Source organism: Mauremys mutica, chromosome 10, assembly GCF_020497125.1.
Source record: "Mauremys mutica isolate MM-2020 ecotype Southern chromosome 10, ASM2049712v1, whole genome shotgun sequence".
Classification (NCBI taxonomy): domain Eukaryota; kingdom Metazoa; phylum Chordata; order Testudines; family Geoemydidae; genus Mauremys; species Mauremys mutica.
This window is the reverse complement of record NC_059081.1, coordinates 53,421,963-53,443,491: the sequence shown is the minus strand read 5'-3', so window position 1 is coordinate 53,443,491 and position 21,529 is coordinate 53,421,963. Positions and strand designations below refer to the sequence as shown.

The window sequence follows — 21,529 nt, the reverse complement described above, 5'->3', positions numbered from 1 at the left end:
ACCTGAGACTAGGAGAGAGAAAAACTGGCACTCTGTATCTGTGGAGGGCTCTCAAAAAACCATCTGAAGAGAAAGAACCCCTTTAGAATTGTTTAATCACTGTTTGTCCTTTTTGAAGGATCCAGATAGGATCTCAAACCTTTCAGATACATCATTGCTAAGTGATTCAAGTAGACTCCAACAGCATTAGAGCCCACTCCTCCCAAGCTATATATTCTTCCTCAGCAGAGATAGTTTAAGTATCAGTAGATCAACTCTTTAGGGCATTCATTGTACACCTTTGCTAATGGCTACAGATCGAGGGTCCAGTTCTGCACCTTATGTAGTCATGTGCAGAGTAAATAATCCAAATCAGAATGGCAACATTTACACCTAATTTTGCAAACTCAGTTTACACTAGTGTAAATGACTATACAAATGGCTATATGTAGGACAACAGAAAATCAGGCACTAAACCTTCAGGTACCAGCCTATGCAGCATTCAACCAGTGTGTAATCATTCTTTTAGACTCTTTGCAGTCCTTATTCTGGATATTTTGGGTACTGCTATTTAAAAACATGACATATTGAGCAGACTAAATTATAGTTAAAAAAACCATTCTATTCCATAAAAAAAAATAACTTGGTTGATCTGCCCAGAATCCCATTTCCCCCGATGGATAATGGTCCCATTAAGCTTGGGAACAAGACTATTCTTGATAGTACTGAACCTAACCTTTATTCTTTTAGCTCAAGAAAAAAATGACAATGAGGCAGTGACGGATAAAAAGAGAATTATTGAGGGACGTGGAAATCGTCCAGTTTGATTGATTGCCACCCTGACTCTTGCTACTGGAGAGAAAGAAAAATCTTGTGTTCTGGACTGATGAACCAGCTCAGAGAAAACCTCAACAGGAAAAATATATTTTTTTACCATATATTGCACTTAAAAAACCAGGTCAGTTGCACTCACTCTAGAAATTATTTAGAAGCTGTTATAAACAAGCATGATCGTGTATTATTTTTTGTTGGACAGGACTCTTACTAACCCACATATAAAACAGAATCATCAAATGAGGTCTAAAATGTGTCTTAGTGACATGCGCTTATTTTAGCTGCACTTTGTCTCAAGGACAGCTTAGACATTAAAAGACACCTAATGTAAACTCAAGGTTAATTTTCTAACAGGATTTGATATTTTTCTAGTGTACCTTAGGTTGCTTTCTTTCCTTATATAATTCATAACTGACAGTCATATTCTGTAAAAAGCTGTCTTAGGACATTGCTTGGACAGCAATGTCCATATGATCCTCACTTGTTTTGACACTCTTTAGTTTAGCTGGCTAATTCCTGAGTGACATTGATCACTTAGAAATCAGTGCAAATGGGGTGAAAAATAAATAATTTACACTCTGAGAATGTTCTGTCCTTGCTGGCTAAATACATCCATTACCAGAGAACATTTGACTGGTGCAGTGAAAAGCAGTGAAGTGTAGCTCATTGATACGGTGGATATTTTTTCAACAGGCTACGAAAAGGCAATGATCAGAGCCGTTTTTGTCCTGTGGTCTTGTAAAATAGAATAATTGCAAACCAGAAAACAATAGAAACCTGAATTATATAAAATATATTCAGCCATTATAAGATGGCAGAACTTAGCAATACCCATGTATTTAATAGGCAATTCATATTACATTTGAATGAAGCACTCTTTTTTACAAATGAGTCTTTCTGATTGGATGTGAGCATAGGAAAAAGGACTCTAAGGAGTCATAAGTGTATTTCTTGGCAAGGAAGAGTGGGTTCAAAACATTTAATGAAAATTAAAATATGCAAACTATCCTTTGATATGGTACAATTTCCACTTTTCTAGGATAGGCTGAGTTGTAGGATGTATTGCTATGGGTATTGCTTCAGACACCTTAAACTCCTACAACATGAGTACCTACTTGATAACAGGGACTGGTAGTAATTTTCCCATAGCCACAGAAGCATTATTTATAGGCAGCTAACAGAATCCCTCAGAACAGATGTAATACAGGTGTGTGACACTCAGGAGTGCTAGTAAATAGTTTTTCTTTATTTCTCAGCCCATGTTGTAAGATGGGTCTGAGTTGAAAAAGGTTATATACCCATCCCATTCACTGTTACATGGGTGGGAAAGAAAGTGTTCTGCAGGAAGTCAATGTCTGACTCTGGCCCTGGCAAATTCCTGGCTCCTCTCCTTCCACTTTGGTGGCATTTCATAGCTCTTGCTCACTATGTAGTCTAAAGGACATTTAACCATCAGATACAAGATGGGACTGTAACTGAAAACTTCATCTTTAAACAATTTCATTGGACCAGTCTCATTTATACTACGGCCATTTTATCCTGGCAATATAAAGTGGCCTTAAAGTGGGCATACCTGTAATTTACTCCCACTTTGTAATTCCAGAGTGGTGGAAAGTGTCCGAAGTGTAAATGAGAATCTAGCTCTATAAGGAAATGGCCTGGGCTTCAATTAAGAGGCCTGACGAGTGATTGGTGGAACTGTCAGTGTAAGAATGGGCAGATGCCCTATTTTCTAAATTAGTATGAGTCAAAGTTTTGGCATCGGAAGAAACTTGCACTAGAACAACCATCTGAGATCACTTTGCAGCTTGTGATATATGAAATAGTTAAATGCAATGCATGTTGTTTATGGCTTTACTCATATTGTTGAGGAGAACAAGGTGCAGCACAGAGGGTCTGATCCAAAGCCCAGCGAAGCCAATGTGAGTCTTTTAATTGATTTAAATGGGCCTTGGATCTGGCCCAGACAAAGCTGAACTTATTTCCTAATGAATATAATGAAGACCTAAGACAGCGTTGCATGGCTCAGATAAAGGAAGTTGCATTTAAAGCAGCTAAGGACAAACAGACCAAAGCACCTAAGGGAGAGACATCACAGCACTTATAGAGAGAGAGAACTTATTGACAACAAATGAGACTGATCTTTCTCACTACTTCCTGTGAATGTAGTTGTCAGGGCATGGATGTATTGGATCATTGTGAGAGTATCAAAACAATGAATGCAAGAGCCATGCTTTTTTTCTGTTTGAATTGTTTTAGTAACAACCCTAGATGACCGAGGTGTGTAGTACACCCGTTGGACAAGCAGTGGTCTTTTTAAACAGATCAGACAGAAGACGAACGAGATTCTTCCTTGTTTTGGAAACATTTATGCAGGAATCACAATGCTAATGTACTTTTGCACCAACTCGAGGAAGAGGAAAGTTTCCTGAAAGTAAGAATGTTCTTTCCATGCACTCTGTTACATAACTTGCTTTCAGACAAAGTACCACAGGATGAGAGCAAGTTATAAACATAAAGAGAAAGGGAAGGTTTCTATTGTGAGAATTTAAGAGAGGATGTGTTTCTTTGTCTCAGAGGGAAGAGAGAGCTCCAGATACATGGAGAGACACAAATTAGAGAGTGACACCTGACCCCACTACTGTGGAAAGGCATAGACCCAGACTGGAAGGACAGAGTTTGTTACAGATTGGGTAGACTGACAGGTTTCCTTTATTATTAGTGTGACAAAAAGTCCTTAGTCTTACATAAAGGTATATAGGTAGATAAAGGTCTCAAAGATACTGAGTTGTAGAGGGTGAGCTAAAGCAATGGTTTCTTCCCTCTTGGTATTACAGTAGGTGAAGCACTGTATGTTTTATTCCCTTTGATTGTAAGAATATTTCTCAGTGACAATGCCTTTTTTATTCTAAAAAGAAGTCTTAAACTTTTCACAGAATATTGGATTATGTTTGCACTGAGATATCTTTAAATGAAGAAGGAAAGCAGATGAAAAACAAAAGTTGTAAAGCAGTAGAGATCACATCTTCTTTGGGAAGCTTTTTGTTTGAAATGGTCATGGACATCAAAGATGTTGATGAATCAGCTCTTCAAAAACCTCTTTCCTTGTACAGGATGTGATTTATGTAGAAAGTAAGAATATGCACACAGTGATATGTTTTTCTCCTTTCAGACAGCCCACTTACTTTATTATCGTTACTGATTCAAGATGTCTTCAAGAGGTTATATAGAAACTGCTGATAAGCATGGCCTCCTTCTAAGTTCAAAATGACCCCTGTTGCACATGATCACAGAACCAACCGAAGTACAGAGCTGTGATATGAGTTTAAGGTAGGTCAATTGCTGGGTAAGAAGAAGTGTAAGTCATAGAAATATAGGGCTGCAAGGGACCTCAAAAGGTCATCTAGTCCATCCCCCCATGCTAAAGCAGGACCAAGTATGTATTTTAACATATGTATTTGTATAAATGTATTTCAACAAGCTAGCCAAGCCCTAAGCTAGTGAATATTCTTCCTGATCAGCCTTTCTTCTTAGGATTTGTATCAGTTTCACTCAACAATTTCTGCGGTCATGAGATGATCTCTTAGTATCATGTGTGTAACCAAGAGCACATTGTTTCTTTTCATTAATATTCGTGAAATCATCAAGAATGTTTCTTGGCTCCCAGTCCCCATCCATCCAGCCTTTGTCCAAGGATGAACTAGAGACAGTCACGTTGTTTCCCATTTTATCAAAAGCTATTTCAATGAATCTTAGTTTTCCTACTTTACTACTTGGTTTTTATTCTTATAATTTATATGTCACCAACCATGTACTAGGTACTTTACAGAGAAAGAGAGAGAAAGAGAGAGAGATGTCATTGTCACAAAGTGCAATAGGATGTGCAATAGGAAGAGGAAAAGGAAGTATGATGTGTATATGTTTATATTCACAGCAGATACAGAGAATGGAGGTAGGCAGGCTAGGGGATATAGGTCTCTTTAGAGAAGTCAGAGCCAGGTGCTCTGAGACATCTGGGGATTTCCCTGACATAGGGGAAACCTTGTGTAGTGTAAAGCCGATACAGTTGACCCCCTCTCTGTCTGGTTTTGGTTGGATATAAAGGGGGATGAAGGTAGGAGGAAGTGTAAGAAGGGCCATTACAAGCCTAGGACATCCCTTCTGTTTGGCTGTAGACTACTGGAGGAAGCATAAAGGTGTCAGAGGGCCACTTTTTTCTCCCTACCTCACAGTGCTAATAGAGATGAAAGGGCAGAGGCATGTTGTATTGTTCCAGGAAGGGAGACCCAAACACTCGGGAGAGTAAATAAGAAGGCACAAAGGAGTGACTAAGGAGAGTAAGGGAGAAGTTAGTTGTGCAACATGACAAGGAGGGTGGAGGAAAATGATGACAGCTGTGTGGCAGGAAGTATCCTGAAGGCAAGGATGAAGAGCTTAAATTTGTTCCAATCATTGAGGGGAAAATCATCGGAGAGATTTGAAAAAGGGCTTAACATGATCAGACAGGGGGTGGTTTTAGTGGCAGCATTTTGAACAGACTGATGATCTAACTTAAGAGGCAGAATGGCACAATGACTTTATGAAAATTTCAGAAAAATATGTTTCTGAAAATAATTTCTTCATGTTCAGAACTTCCAATTAACCCAATTATTGGAGGTAGCTCTTCATATTCAGTCACATACAGTTATGACATTCAACATATTCATGCCATGAGATAAGATCCTCTTTACTGTTGCCAAGACAACTCAATGGAATTTTAACATGATCGGTTTATTTGGTAGTCTTGTTCCACAGTAAGTTCTGGATATTAATGTTGGTGTGTGTATCTTCAGTCATTCAAAATCATTTACAAGTTTTATTTCTGCAATTTTGAATTAGGCACAATGTACAAACTCATATTAATGGAATGCTGTCAAGGGAAATGACAAGCCCTCAAATACAACAGTAATATTAAAAATATTAAAAATAAGTGTCCAGTTCATGACCTGGTGAGTCCTAATGGTTAGAACAGGGGGCTGGGACTTAAGTCTCCTTAGAACTTTTCTCATCCCTGCCACTAATCTTTCTGGGATTCAATCTAACCATCCAGTCTACACAGTTACTGCATCTAAAGTACTTCTCTTGGTTGAAAGACATTCTCTGTTCCTATAGTGGCAAATACTGGTATAATCAGTAAACAATTTCAGATTAGTACTAACTTGTTGAGTGTGACTAAATTTGGAGGATTGAGTTTCTACTCTGAACATGTGAAAGTTATATTCTTCTATTTTAAATCCCATGCTTGCTTCAAGGGGTCATCAAGGGTGTTTCCTTAGGCTGGTACGAGTGGCAGGTACATATACTGTATCTGAATACTGAAGAGCTGGTTGGGATTTTTTTTGACAAATTGTTTTTCCATCAGAAAATGTTGATTCCTCAAAACCTGAACTCTTTGCCAAAGAGGATCAGTTTTGATGGATTTCTCGTTTAAAAAAAAAGTTGGAAACAAACTTTAATTTTTTTCAGAAAATGAAAAATTCCACTTTTTGTTTCAAAAGGCATTTTGTTTTAAAACCCAAGTTAATTATAATAAAATAAATAAGGTTGAAATAAAAACAAAAGATATCAATTAACCCTACATGACTTCTTTGCATTGCCATTTTGCAAAAAAATTTAGATTTGGATGGAAAAAAATACAGAATTTGCAAACGTTTTTCAGGGATGGAAATATCGTTTCCCACCTCGCTCTGATATCTACTATTTCTTTCTCCGTTTCTCACATCCTCTCTGTACAAGTTCATTTAACTCTTCCTGGTCACTGCTCCATTTTTGTCCTGTTTTTTTTCCACCGAATATCTTTTTCTTTCTAGTCTCTCTCTTTTATTTCTTTTCTTTCTCTCTCTCTTTTTTTTTCTTATTCTGTGCTAAGCAGAATGGATGCTATAGCAAAGAGAGGCAATGTGAACTGCCCCAACTAATGTGCCTCACTGTTTTATGGTGAGATTCCTCCCAAAAGGGTGGGAGGGTAGTTGTGTCTTCTTGCTTGTTCAATTTTTGAACACCTTGAGCAGAACTGTCCCAAGACCACCAATGTATTTCACAAAGTATATTGAACAGAGAACATAAGGTAAGGATTTTCACTCATTATGCACGTGGGTACAATTTGAATCAACAGACTAATGGTGAAAGGCTCGATATTACCAACCCTCTGAGCAATCCAATTCCCCAATTGCTTTTAAGATTTTTAGTAGACTGGACCTTGCCAAAATCTATTTCTTTCACTTACCCCATTTAAAATAATTCAGCAGCGGAATCAAATTGTCCGTGAAGTTATAAATTAGAGAAATGCAATGAAAGACAGGCAGAATTATTTTTAAACTTACAAGTATACATTACACTTCACTTTTGTACAGCTCTGAATTTTGGGCACAGAGGAAGAGACAGGAACAGATCTTGCATACAGTGGAACTGAAGTGTTAAGGTGGATGCTTGGAGTTACAAAGATAGACCATGTTCAGAATGAATGAAATAGGGGAAGTGTGAAGGTGGTATCAATTATAGAAAAACTCAGTGAATCCAGGCTCAGATGGTTTGGGCATGTGAAAAGAAGATCAGAAGTATATATAGGAAATGGAAGGTTAAAAAAAAGGGTTGGAAGATCCAAAACTAGATGGATGGAGGTCATACAAAAGGATCCGATTAGCTCCAGAGTTTCTGAGGAGCTGCTTCAAAACAGACTAGAATGGAGAAGGACTTCAAGTGCTGACCCCATATGATGTGACTAAGGCTAAATAAAAGAAATAAATTATATTATATAGAATATAAAACTCAATTCACTGTATGGCTTTTTAAAAGAAAACAGAGACCACTGATATACTTTGGAGTATCTTAACTCTTGAAAAGCAATTTAAGATAAAAGGTCTACAGGAAACAAGGTCTAAAGATGCATTTAAAAGCATGCTTTTAAGTGTACTTCTTTTAAAACAAGCTTTTCAGCAGACACTAAGGCTGAAAATAGTATGAAGAATGGCTCTGTCTATCTGTATTTCTTATAGACACAGCAGATGTTTTCCATAGCTTAGGTAATCAGACATACTTCAGTTTAGCAAGATAGCCTTTTTTAAAATGAGAGAGAGAGAGAGGGTAGAAAAGAAGAAATCATGTAAATCCACAAATGTAGAGAGGTGGTGTGGCTATGACCCTATTTTTCTGTAGCGGACCGTATCAGATATATTATCCCATGGGCTTATTGTGATTGTGGACTAACAGTGTTATCATTATTCTGTTATATCCATTATGTGGCCTGGTCAGTAAGACCTTGGTTGAGATTTTCAAATCCAAGTGCATTTAACCATATGATTCCTGTTTAAGTTAACAGGAATTATGTGGTTAGATGCCCTGCTTGACTTTGAAAATTGCAACACTTGTATTTTGTACTGAGGATATTAGTGTTTTAATGTTTGTGGAGCAGCTAAAGTTTGGACAGGTGCTTTATTAAATCTAATTACAAACATAACTAATTCACTCAACATGGGACTAACTAAGCAGACCATTTGGCAGCTGAATCTCACAGAGAATAATGCAGAGGCCTAGTAGCTTAGTGGAATGGCCTTAGAGAGCACATTGAACCAGCACCTTGGTTCCCTATTTGCTTCTAAGTGTAACCCAAGGTGTCAATACTTATCTTTAAAGCTGTATGTGGTCTGGGTCCCAGTTATTTGAGAAACCGTCTCTCACTCTGTGCTCTGCAACCACAATTGAGATCAGCTATTGTACTCAAGCTAAGGGACTGGGGGCTGCTGGCAAGGAAATGTCAATGGTAGACTCTCAGGTCACTCTGGAATAAGTCTGCAGCAAAGCCTATGACACTACCTCATGTTCAATTTCAATGGTGCCTCGAGTGGTGTATTGAAAACTATTCAAAAATTACAAGCATCACTTTAAATTCTGGCCCTGCTTGCAGGCTAGGGGGCTATGTAGGGAAATGTGTGACTGGGCCTAGCAGTGGTCAGCATGCATACAGCCAGCCTAAAGCAGGGTGGGATGAGATGTGCCTCTCTGATTCAGGGAGCAGCCTGCTTTCTCTCTCTTTGTTTTTGGTTAGTGTGTTTTATCGTTCCGAATATGAAGAAATAAAGTAGTGTTACATTGCAATCTTCTAGAAAGCATATTGATGCTTTTAATCTAATTTCTCTATGTACGTGCTGTGAACATAACCTCTGAGAGCGAGAGAGACTGTAAACCAAACATTTTTAATGTTGCTGGCCCCTGTTTCTCATTACTGGTAATGAAGGTTCTAACTAGTGTAGATTCTACTGCCCCATGGGATCCATCCTAGTGAATCTTATACTAAAATCATCTGCAAACAATCAGAATAAAGCTGCAACAGTTAATAACTCTACTAATCTACATTTAATCATCATATAAAATGCGCTCTTCAGACTCAGGCCAAACCAAAGACAGGATTGATGGGAAGAAAAAGAAATAGCTTAGCAACACAAGAAAAGAGATTGCAGGAATAAATAACCAGGAGAGAAGCCTGTGGTAGGATTCAATCACCCTGGGAGCACCCCATAGCATTCACCCATGTCATAAATACCCTGGGCTCAGCCCTTTGGCCAAGGCACATTAAGTTCAACCCTTTCCAAGGTAACCAAAAGCTCCAAATGAAAATAAAACCAAATCTGAATGGTTCTTCTGCTCCCTTGGGTTCTGAAATCTTTTGCTTCCACTTACAAAACCTACCTACAGGCTCCCTCCTGGTTTCTTGCTACAGGAGAGTTCTGCCTCATTTATAGTCTCTCTCTGGATATTGCCTGCCTTCCAAGCTCCCCCCGGGGATCAATTTTGTCCATGCAAACTTCCTCAGTCTGCCTATCCCAGGCCCTTCCCAGTGAGAGAAGGAATTTCCTACTTCCTCTCTCCTGGATCTTCTCCCTTCCACTGAGCTCCTTCAGCATCTTATAAGTCTTAGGTGCCTAATGGGTCCTTAGCTAGCTCTCCCCCCCCCACCCCTGCCCCGGCTGGAAGGCAATTAATCACTCCACAGGTTCAGAACATGACTACTTCCCCCCCCCCTTTCTAGCAGGTGATGGGGGGTTCATTCCATCACAGAGCTAAATGCTAGTTTCCCCATTTCAAAATCTGCCAGCCTATGTACTGGACTACAGTGATGGTGTGGTAGAAATTCAGCCAGTATCAAGTTTCTGAGGGGTGATTTGGTAAACAGATCTGTATCTATTCTACAGTTTGATGAAATTCAAGAAACCAGGAGATGCAGTTCTGTCATCCCATAGGTCTGGTGATGAAAGAAAATATTAAAGTAGAAGATTTTGCAAGGACATCCTACTGGCACCGTGGATGCTGTTCCATGCTCTCAGAAATTGATACGGTCTCTTCTAGACATTCCCTTGCCTTATTCCACCATCTTACTCTCACTGAGCAGTACTTTACTCTGTGAGTCTCCTCATTTAGATCACTATGGGGGCATGCCCGAGTAACTGCTCAGCATGATTAACTTTGCCTGAAACATTTACAATACAGAAATTCTGAATATACTCAGGAAGAAGTGGAAAGAGAATGAGACACCAGAGCCGTAAAGACAACACCAATATAATGTCTCCCAGATACCTAGAAAAGTGACCCCAGGGCCATCCTCTGGTGCTGATGCTGTATAGGGTTACTATAGCAGAATTGAATATACTCAAGCTGAAAAAAAACATTTGTATGCATATTTCTGAAATATTGAGTCAATTATTGCACAAGACACTGCAGATATCTACCAGAACTTCTTAAATGTAATTAATGTGGAATAAAGTTCTAAAGATGGTGCCAAGCAATGATATTCCATAGTTATAATGCCCATTTAATCCATTTGTATTTTTGGTCAAACTACAAAGAGAGTACATAAGGGAATTGCACAATATAGGTTGTATTTTCAACAGTGCATCGGTGACTTAGGACTGTGATTCTCAATGACTTCCAGTGGGTTTTGTAATACATGTATTGTTGAAAATTTCAGCCCATGTCCCTAAACAGAACTGACAGCACATTTTCCAATGGAATACTGTTTTTTTGAAAAAAAAAGCAAAATATTTTGCAGAAACATATCAATGTTTACAAAATTAAATTTAGGGGGGAAATGGAATTAAAACATTCCATCACAGCCTTTTCAGAATGCAAATTTTTGATGATCTCTTTTGAAATGTCTTTTCATTTCATTTTTAATTTTTTTTTATATAATATAAAAATGTTAAAACGGAACAACTTTTTTTGATTTTATCAAAACTAAATATTTCACTTGACACATTTGATTTTTTAAAAATTTCATTTCACACAGGAAATTTTGAAATTTGCTTAGCTCTGTTCCATTTTGGAATGGAAAAAGTTTCAACATTGCATAATATTCCAGGAAATGGAATATCTACTTGCCCAACTCTAGTTCCTATATGCCTCAGGTTATAGAAGTAAATTATTAAAATCTAGATGGCGTGACTACAAGATCAAACTTAAAGGCCAATCCTGTAGACCGTAGCTAACATAATACTCCCCTGGATGCCATTAGGGCAAGTTCTGCAGGACTGGGACCATTATTCTTATGTTTCCTCATCCACATGTACAAAACTACTCAATAAAATACTCCAGACAATGCAGGAAAAGGAAACAAGGTTTTAAATTTAACAGCATGATACCAACAAAATTAAACAAATAAGGAAAGCAAACAGAGTTGTATGGTTTTATCCATATTTATTAGACTAATAAGTAAAATTAAGTCTGATTTGCTTCTGAATCATCATCAGTGCCTTTATTATAAAACATCTGGACTGCAATTAGACTATTTAAAAATATAACAGTCATTTATCCATCTTTTTTTCTCTTTTTTGTATACTATTTGTTTCTTGAAAACTATTTTAATACATATTTTGTTTTAATATTGGAGTGTTGTATCTTTTTATGCAAGTAATTGTGAATGTGAGCTGTGATCAGCAATACACAGAAAAATATTGTTCTGCTTTTATGAGTTTCCTCCAGTTTTGCATTTACCTCAGAATGATGTTTTGATGTCTCTATTGCTGCAGCTTGCAATAATTAAGACTTGTTGAAAGAGAGCTCACCACCACTGCACTCTCCAATATTATCATACAATAGTGAAACAATGAAAAAATTTCCCTTTTCCAAATGCTCACTACAACCAGGCTTACCTAGTGATAGATCAACATGAAAAGGCTTGAAGGTTTAGATAAATCATACTGAGTTTGGATTTAAAGCCAAACCTTTACTATTGAGAAATTATGCTGGATCAAAGACACACTCTTATGAGATTTCCAGTATTTTCTGGTTTGGAGAAGGTTAGATGTACCATGGGAAGAGTCCTGGAAGGAAACACGCATAGCCATTGGGGTTGATCATCTTAAATAAAGTTGTTTGATGCAGAGAGTCCTTTCATTTGCCTGGAACATGTACTTAACCCACAGCTTAGAGAGCCAGCAGGCAAAGCGAATGCCTTGAAGTCAGTGGGACTAAAGCACGAGCTTAAGGTTAAGCATGGACATAAGTGTTTTGCTGAAGACGAATGGGATTATCCATGTACTTAAAATTGAGCATCCATTAAACCACTTTGCTGTGTTGGAGCCCCCAAAAATGATCTAATTAGTATTACTCTCCCTTTAAGAATGGCAAAATTTCCTTTGGGAGTTACAGTTCTGGTAATTTATGAAACTCTCCTGCCTGGGAATTAAGTTGTGAAAGCTATAAGAAAGATGGAGATCTTCCAAAGTTCAAACTAGCTACCTAGTGTGTCCTTTAAAGTATTGGATTAGTTTCACAGCAATTATATAAAAATTGTGTATCTTGGGCTTTAATTTGGTATTGTTTAATGATATTTTATCTTGCCAGGTTTGGATGGGACATTTATTTTCATGCCTCCGGAGGAAGTTAATTCACTTATTATTTCAAACAATCTGAAAATGGATTCCAGGTCCACTGCTGATGACAGTAATGTGAAATAATTATATATTCCATGTAATAAGGGAAAAGGCTCAGTCATCTGTTAATGGACATTGGGGAAGTCCGTCACATTTGTCCTTGAACTCTTGGATGTTTTTCACAGATGTAGTTATATGTGATTATGAATAGCACTTACTTGTATGCCAAGAAAATGAAAAAAAAATGTGTTGCTGGAGTGCAAACAGCAATGGATGAGATTTTAATAGCCTATATTTTAACTGTGTATTCATTGTTTCGTGTGGACCATTTCATTGTGTTCTGGTAAGGCAGGAAGTTGCTTTTGAATTCTCTCATTGTATGTAATAGCAAGAAAAAAAATCTAATTGGGACCGACCTTTCTTGCAATTTATATTGGGATAGAAGTTCCATTAATCATGGATTTATCCTGTTGAGAATATATAAATATGGCCATATTCCAGTTTTTACAGGTTTCCATTTATGCTCCTCTAATATCTCCTTAAATACATATTTGTTCCAAATTAAATAAGGTCTCTATTTAAAGCATCTGCACTGCTTTATATGAATTTCAAATCATTTCACATATAAGGGTTTGGTCCTGCTTTGAGCAGGGGGTTGGACTAGATGACCTCCTGAGGTCCCTTCCAACCCTGAGATTCTATGACTATAGGGTCAAAATGAGTTCTTCTTATAAAGTATTCAGGGGGTTAACAGTGTTTCCACTTTTTGTTGACATTTCTCTGGTTAGCCGTAAAACAAAATTATTGTTGATGGGAATTGGTGACCTACTTCCTTATCTTTATTATATGTGCTATATAATATCCACTCTTCTTTTTCATGGTTATTTCTTTTGCCTGCAGAGGAGACTGATAAAAAAAACAGTGTATCTCTTCAGTGACCTGGCCCAAGAATGTCGTAGTACAAATATCAGTAATTGGAAGATGATGGAGTAGAATACTCTTTCTTTTGAGCTAGTTGCTAACCTTGAAAATAAATTCTATTTAACTCCGTTGGAATGCGGGTCATGTTGATAGTGCGGATGGTGTATTAACACATCAAGGGAAGCATATGGCCATAAAACAGCTGTTCCAGCAAGCAGTTAGCTAAATACCTGGCCAAAGAGGAGTAGTGTCATTTTTCTGTCTGTCAGTTCTTCTGTGCAAAACTATGAGCTAGGCAGATGTCACCAAAAGCAAGACAAAACTTTGATTACTTTATGACCAGGGCTCCTAGGTAACACTGAAAATACAACTAGTAATACTGCTAATAATAATTAGTAGCTCAACAATCTGAGAAAAGATGGCTCAAATGGGATGAACTCATAAAAATAGCTTTCTTAACAAAAATATGTATGTTACTACAATTCATAACCTGTATTACTGCATCACTGCTGTATTCCTCTCTCTCTCTCCATATTTGTCACCCTCTCTTTTTAATAGTAGGGTAAGAAAACCATCTGTAACCTCAATGATTTTCTTCATCTTTAATAAAAAGCTAATAACTTGAAAAAAAAGTGTCTGCACTTGCAAATTCTATGATAGAACAACTGGGTAAAGAAGTGTATATAAAAGATATTTGTAGTTACCAATAAACCATGTATCTCTCTTATTGCAGGAAGTAGACAGTTTTCTATTGCCTTTACTGCTAAAATGACTCCAATGTTGAAGAAGGCTGGGATGGTTAATTAAACTTCCTTGTGTATAAGGTTAGCATTGTTTTTCCTGGTTGGCAGAAGTTTCACAATTTATGTATTTATTTTTTCCTGCCTCACTAGTTGGTTCTGTAACAGAACTTCTTGTGGTGGGAAAGTTTAAAGCCTGTGTATCATCTTAGTTTAACTTATTGCATCTACGGGACCATGAACAAGAGCCACAAAATCAGATGAAAATTGAATGCGTTAGAATTTGCTGAGAACGTGGGCTGTAATTTTCAAAAGAGCTCAGGGGAGTTAGTTGCCAAAAGTCTTCTGACACACACATTCACCACAACAGCAGCATATAGAGGCTGAAAGATGGGGAAGCCTCTTTTGGACTTTTTGGTCTGACTTTGGCATTGGGAGCAGAAAGCTGCTCCATGTAATGGTGCACTGCCCATCATGAAGGAATCATTTATATGGCAATCGAGAAAATACAAAAAATCACCTCAACAGTTACAAACTGATTATGTGGAGAATGAAGACTTTCAGAACTTCACCTTGCTAAGATCAACAGCAGGATACTACATTCTAACAAAAAATACACCATTGATTAACAGTAAACACACAAACAGCATAAATGAGAATTATGAGCAGCTTTTCCTTCTCTTCAGTCCACCTCTGAATTTTTTGTGTTAACAAGGATGGTCTCCGTACTCAATTTTGATTATTGTATTGTATTAACAGGTGTTTTGACCTCCAGGTCGTCATTAGCTAGCAAAACGTCATGGCTCCTACTGAGAATGAAAAGTGAATGGGAATGCTGCCTGAGTGTGTTGATGAGGCAATGCTATCAGAAATACTCTTCTGCTTCTTGCTACTGTAAAAAAAGGTCAGTGTTATTGTGAGTATTTCCATTGTAATTCTAGGTAGGAAACACTTTAGCAGAAATTGTTGCATAATTCTAAAGCTGTCCCCCACTCCCCCCTTTTCCAGATACAAGGTTGACACTTTTTTTAAACAGCACAAAAAAACCAAAATACACACACAGAAAGTTCACAGGTTTCTACAGAAAATGAACTAGGTTGCTTATTACTTAGCTAACAAGCCAGAGGTCCTCTGTGTACCAGGCATTTGCTGCCTCCTGCCAGAGACCCTGCTGCCTTGGTGCAGGAAGCAGCCCTTTACGAAAGGCAGGACGGCAAGTTTGGACCTCTGGGGTTGCCTACAAAGGCCTCCTTGGGTCATCCGCAGCAGGCAGCAGCCCAGCTGGCCAGGATAAGGAGGAAGGATTTTCTGTCTACCATAACACAGGAACCCAGGGCTGGTCAGGGCCTATTTTTGAGCATACTTTGTATTTAGGTCACTAAGAGTCCTTTTTTATTTATTTTGTGTCAGTATGAGGCCCAGGCAGGCCAAGCTGATTAAGTCATTTGTTGGACTATTATAAACTAGATGAGCTCACCTCATGAGCCAGTGATATCCCTGATAAAGACTTTCAAGGTGGATTCCAAGATTAAATATTTTTTTCATAAAAAGATAAGTAGACAACTAAATAATGTATATGAGTGATTCATTTACTGTTTTGCTCCATTATCCATACTCATTGGTTGTCCATCTCAAGATGAAAATGACTGAAACAACCTCACATTCCCAGTTTTCTCCATGTCCTTCACATAACATGATCACCAGTGCATTATTTACAGTCAATACTTAGTGATAAAGCCTGGAAGCAATCTGCCTGAAGAACTCTCACTGATTGTGTTCTTTAGAACTTGCACAGTGCTTGATACTACGGTGATGAATGTGGAATAAATACTGACACTGCAAGATTTTGGGAAAGATCCTCAGATGAATCAGAGCAACGCCTTCTGCCACTTTTCTCTCCTTCAATAATGGCGGCTGAACCAATCTCCACCCATTCTAGAGTAGCCCTGAGGTTGCTCTGTCTTACAGATTAACAACTTTCTAGGGAGAGCTTCACCGGCATTCTTGCCATCACAATATGATCTTATTTTCTCCTGTCCCTGAACATGGTGGAACGCTCCATTGAGGGGCCAGAAGAGAGCTAGAATAGGGTTGGCTATGTGGCCCTGAAGTCCTCAGTAATGTCGCGGCTACACAACTGAATGATACGTCAAAGCTTCATAAAACCGATCTAAAAGCTGTATTATTACAGTATTAGTAATGCTGGCCTAAAAAGCAATGGTGATAGCATGGACAAATACAGTGGGATCACAACACATTTTTGGCTAACCCTGATTAGAATAAAGCTTATGAATGGAGCAAGTGTCAGTAAGAGCAATACTTCATTCAGACTGCTTCAAAATGAAAAGGAAAACAACGGTCAACTACTTCCAAATAAATGCTATTTATCAATTTACTCATACTAGATGGTTTTGAATGCATTTGATATTGTTAGATATAGTGCCACCCTCACTTTGAGAGAAAAAGGACAATAAGGTGTAACATTTTATTCAATCAAAAAACCCTTTTAAAATTGCTTATATGCTTTAACTTATTTATATGCTATAACAGTAACACCTGGAGCAGTGGTTCTCAACCTATTTACCATTGTGGGCCACATTTGCAGCTCTCTATGTGCTATGTGGAACACCTCCACACAATATACATACTATCAGTATGGCCCAGAGGATGTCACACTGGTCGCAGCTGTGTGCTGATTGGGCTGCAAGCAGCCTACAGGCCGCAGGTTGAGAACCGCTGACCTAGAGAACTCAACCAAGATTGGTGCCTCATTGTGTTAGGCACCATACATACACATGTATAGTATACACCTTAACAACTGTCCTTTGGTTAAAAACAAGTATACTATTGTTTTGGGATGTGCCTACATGTATAATATACACAGCTCATAACATGGCTGCCTTTGAACTGTAGAAGCCTATTGCTAATTATAGCATGATATGGTGCATGAAGTTAACACAATGTGTTAAATGCTGGCTTGTGATACCCAGAAGCCATTCTCTGCTCTGGAAGAAATAAGAAATAGAAGTATTGACTCCAGCAATATCACAAACCCACATTCTTTGTCACTTGAATGAAGCTGGAAGAGAGTACAGCTCTAACCTGTACTGACTACATATTACTGGTCTAATTGTTACTGGAGCACCCAAGCTATTTGTATTTGTTAGAGATGCTTTCTATTGCTATGACATCTGGAACAAAGTGAATCCTTTAGTCACCTTCTGATAGGTTAATTCAGAGCAGCAATCTACAGAGCAACTGGCATGTATTGTTCAAACATATTCCCCTAGACATCTTTCTTGAGTAGCAGTATAATAGGATACTGACTGTATATGAATCAAGGAGAAGAATAAAAGCCAGTTATGCCCAAACTTTTTAACTATGATGAATCATTTTTGATCAATAACTAAGTCCTAGAGCAGAAACACTTTATTTTCTTTTTTGTTACCCACTTTTTTTTGTCAGTTATGTCTCAGACTTTCAAAGGGACCTTGTTGTGATATTGTGCAGTGAAATGAGGGCAGACACAAAGTAAGAGGTTACCAGATTGTAACTTTTATATCAAATGTGTTATTGTGTTGCTATAAAAGACAGCTATTGTGAGATACTGTAGAGTTGTGTGTGAACTTTAGAAAACTCATGTTCTTATTATCAGCCTAAGAACAAACACAGTCTTTTCATCTGTTACTGTCTGCCTTAGCTGACACCTTTCATGTCCCAGTCAAGCTGTATGGTTCTCATCTTTATGTGCCCTCTCGTGAATGCATCACAGTGCAGTAACCTATCCAGCTATATATTTTTGGATCTGTTTAGTCTCAGGAAAACAATTCATACCTGGAGAAAACATGTAAGATGACTGGGCTGGTACCAGATATCAAAAGCCATATATCTGTGGATTTAGTTAATATAGCACAAGAAGTCATGAACGAATATTTTCCTGGTATTTACCAGCTGTAAGAAAGGGTGCCCTTGTCAAAGGAAGGTTAGTCTTGTGGTTCAGGCATTGGACTGTGACTCAAGAGATCTGGGTTTAATTTCTGGATGCCACTGTGTGCCACCCGATTTCCTGTGTGACCCTGGACAAATCACTTTTGCACTGAATCAGAAAGATATTGAGCATATGAATAATCCCACACCTGTTCAGCAAAGCTCTTTAACATGTGCTTAAATTTCACAGATGTCAATGGGACTTAAGCATATGCCGAACTTCTTTGTTGAATGGGGATACAATTACTTCCATACTTAAAAGCTTCACTGAATTGGGGCTATCAACTCTCTGTTCCTCAGTTTCTCATCAGTAAATGGAGATAATTCCTTGGTCTTTCTTATCTGTTAGATTGTAAATTCCTTAAAGCAGTGACTGTTTTACTCTTTGTTTATTCAGTGCCTATTGCTATGGGGCCATCTTCTCAAGTAAGGCACTTCTGTGCTATTGCAATACAAATAGCAAGTAGTAATAGCTCATAATATAAGCTAATTGCTTTGTTATTTTACAAATAAAATCATTGCCAAGGTCTTCCAAAACAGAGCAAAGCATGCACCATTGTTCATGCGATCTCGTAATAATGTTCATGACGAACTACAAACGTCCTAATTAACATGATTACACAAGAAAGTGAAATGGATTTTCTTAAACTGTGATTTGTAATTACTGGGGACAAATCTCTAATATACTCATTACGCATATTTTAGCTTGCCATGTAATCTGTTTCTTTATTTCATTTGGTGCCAAAGTTTTCTACTTAATCAAGTTTTACAAAATGAATAAATTGTAGAGCAAAGTTGGAAGGGATTGAAAGGTTTCAGTCCATTCAAGGCATCACATAGGGCAAGGGTATTTTTAAAAATGTAATAGACACAAAACAGAAACAAATTAGTATAATCATGGGGATGTAGGCCTCAATCTAGAAATACACTTCAGCACATGGTTCACTTTAAGCATGTGTGTAGACCCACTGACCTCAATGAGACTACTCCTTTGCTTATAGCTAAGTGTATGCTTAAATCTTTCCTGGATTCAAGACAGTGTATTTTTGTTTAGTTCACAAGGGTTTTCCAAACAAACACGAAATGCTCTAGGCCTTCATACCGAAGTCTGACTGGCTGCTTTAAAATGATGAGAGACCAATCATAGGACCTGGGAAGTGGTTGTGATTACATGTCACGTCCACCACCCACCAATCTCTGTTTAAAAAATAACCACAGCACTATCCCCACAGTTCTGAAAGTCAGCACTATGAAAAGATTCATTTATAAATATCTAAGTAAGAAATTACCCTAAAATCAGATGTTCTTTTCTATTAGCTTATAATTCATTCAGTAAGAGACTTACAAGAGTGAAGGGGAGTCAGGAGGGAGCAGGGAAGGGTGAACCTGAGAAAGTTTGAAGTGTCAGGTTTGTTCAGAAACATATAAAAGTAGGTGGATGTTTATCCAAAGTTGATCCCAGCCAGAACTTGTGTGTATCCTTTTAGGTTCACAAAAAAAGTGGTCACCAAGTTTTTTGGGAAAATATTCTATTTGAGTTCCCAAGCCTTAAATACAAACAGGTTTGTGTTTTGACTATAGTCCAATATTATTCTGAAGCCATAAGCAGGGTGCAGATTCAATAGGTTCATGTCTATTTACACTGTTTTTGTGGAACAAGAAGGGAGACTAGGCCTGAGCTGTGAAGAAATGCTAGAGCTCTGAGCTTCAGGAAATAGTTTCCCTTTAAAAACTAAGACATTATTATATTAATTAAAATGTTAAATGGTAAGGCTGGTGAGTATTAATGTACCAGACTACTGCCTCCCAGGGTTTAGTATAGGGACTGGGAAAGATTTTCTCTTTTTCCAGCTGGATTTGAAAGCTCAAATGAAATCTAGCCTCTTGCCCTGTGGAACTAAGGGAAAGTGATTTCTGCTGACTTGGGCTGTCTAGTTACAGGGTGATCTTAACCAGTCAGATAGGAGAAACACCGTGTAGTTTGCATCATGTGACCTATCCTAAGGAAAGAAGGCAAAATACATAATGAAAACCATCCTGCTAGGGTGTACAGATATAGATACAGAGCACAAAAGTTCACAAAAAGCTCATATGGACACTTTGCCACCAACATCAAATGCCTTCTTTGGCTTTTCCAGTATCAGTCAAGTTCCTGGATTTTGCCAGCCATTCCTAGTGCTAATTAGCTCTTCCTTCCATCCTTCTGCTCCCCACTTCACTCCTTGTAAGCTGCATTGCTAAGGGCTCCCTGTGTATCGTTTTCATAGTCTCATCTAAATATCTTCTTTCATGGGAGGAGGGTAGACAATGGGTATAAGAAGGACCGGGACCAGTACCTTCACTCCACCAACCACAGGATCTGCAACTGTGGCTGACCCTTATATATGTTGTGCGTGCATGAGGGAAGTGTATCTTACCTCCTCTTCCCCTCCATTCCTTTCCCACCTCTCTCCCCACCCCCCCACACACAGTCCAGACACCTGAATAAGAGCCCACCATATTCTGACCCTTAATATTTCTAAAGCATTGTGAGGTGCTTGTTCTAAAAGTGATATAGAAGAACAAAACATTATAGTTAAAAAGCTCACAGCTAATAAAACCAGCGTAAGTTTATGTGTTGCAAGTGTGTGTGGGGAAAAGGAATCGCTTTTCTTTTTTAATCTCGATTTGGTAAATAAGAGGCAGTTTCTAAAATTTAACTACTGCACTGGTTTTCATTAGTAGCAGTGATAGGAAAAGGTGGGAACTCAGCAAGTTCTTTATTACTCCTATGAAATACAGATGGTTAGAAAAATGAAAACAAAAGAAAAAAAAGACAGCAAATGCAAGAGGTTGAACACAAAATAAAACCAGGCAAGAGAAATTCAAGACAGCAGAGGAGCAGCAGAAACACAATAAGGTAATTAAACTGTATTTCTTTGTCTTTTAGCTAATGCAAATCCACATATACTAGAGGCAGGGAGTGGACGTGGGATACAGGAGATTGAGAAACTGCAACAAAAGAATGTTTTTATTTTAATTTGCTTCAGACACAAAGATACCCAGCAGAAAGACTGAATATTAAAAACAAAACAAACCCTAAGGCCCAACACACAACCAATGGCCAAAAACATCCAACAAAACAGTCATTTCACTAAATTACATTTGGAAAAAACCCTACTTCCC

The 21,529-nt window shown here is 38.0% G+C and overlaps 1 long non-coding RNA gene across 1 annotated transcript; it reads left to right on the top strand.

Moving 5' to 3' along the window:
• The first annotated feature begins 14,366 nt into the window (after positions 1-14,366).
• Positions 14,367-21,262, top strand: LOC123343364. Its single transcript, XR_006572217.1, has 3 exons — positions 14,367-14,461; positions 15,137-15,281; positions 21,146-21,262. It is a non-coding gene; the product is annotated as an uncharacterized LOC123343364 (long non-coding RNA).
• The last annotated feature ends 267 nt before the right edge of the window (positions 21,263-21,529 follow it).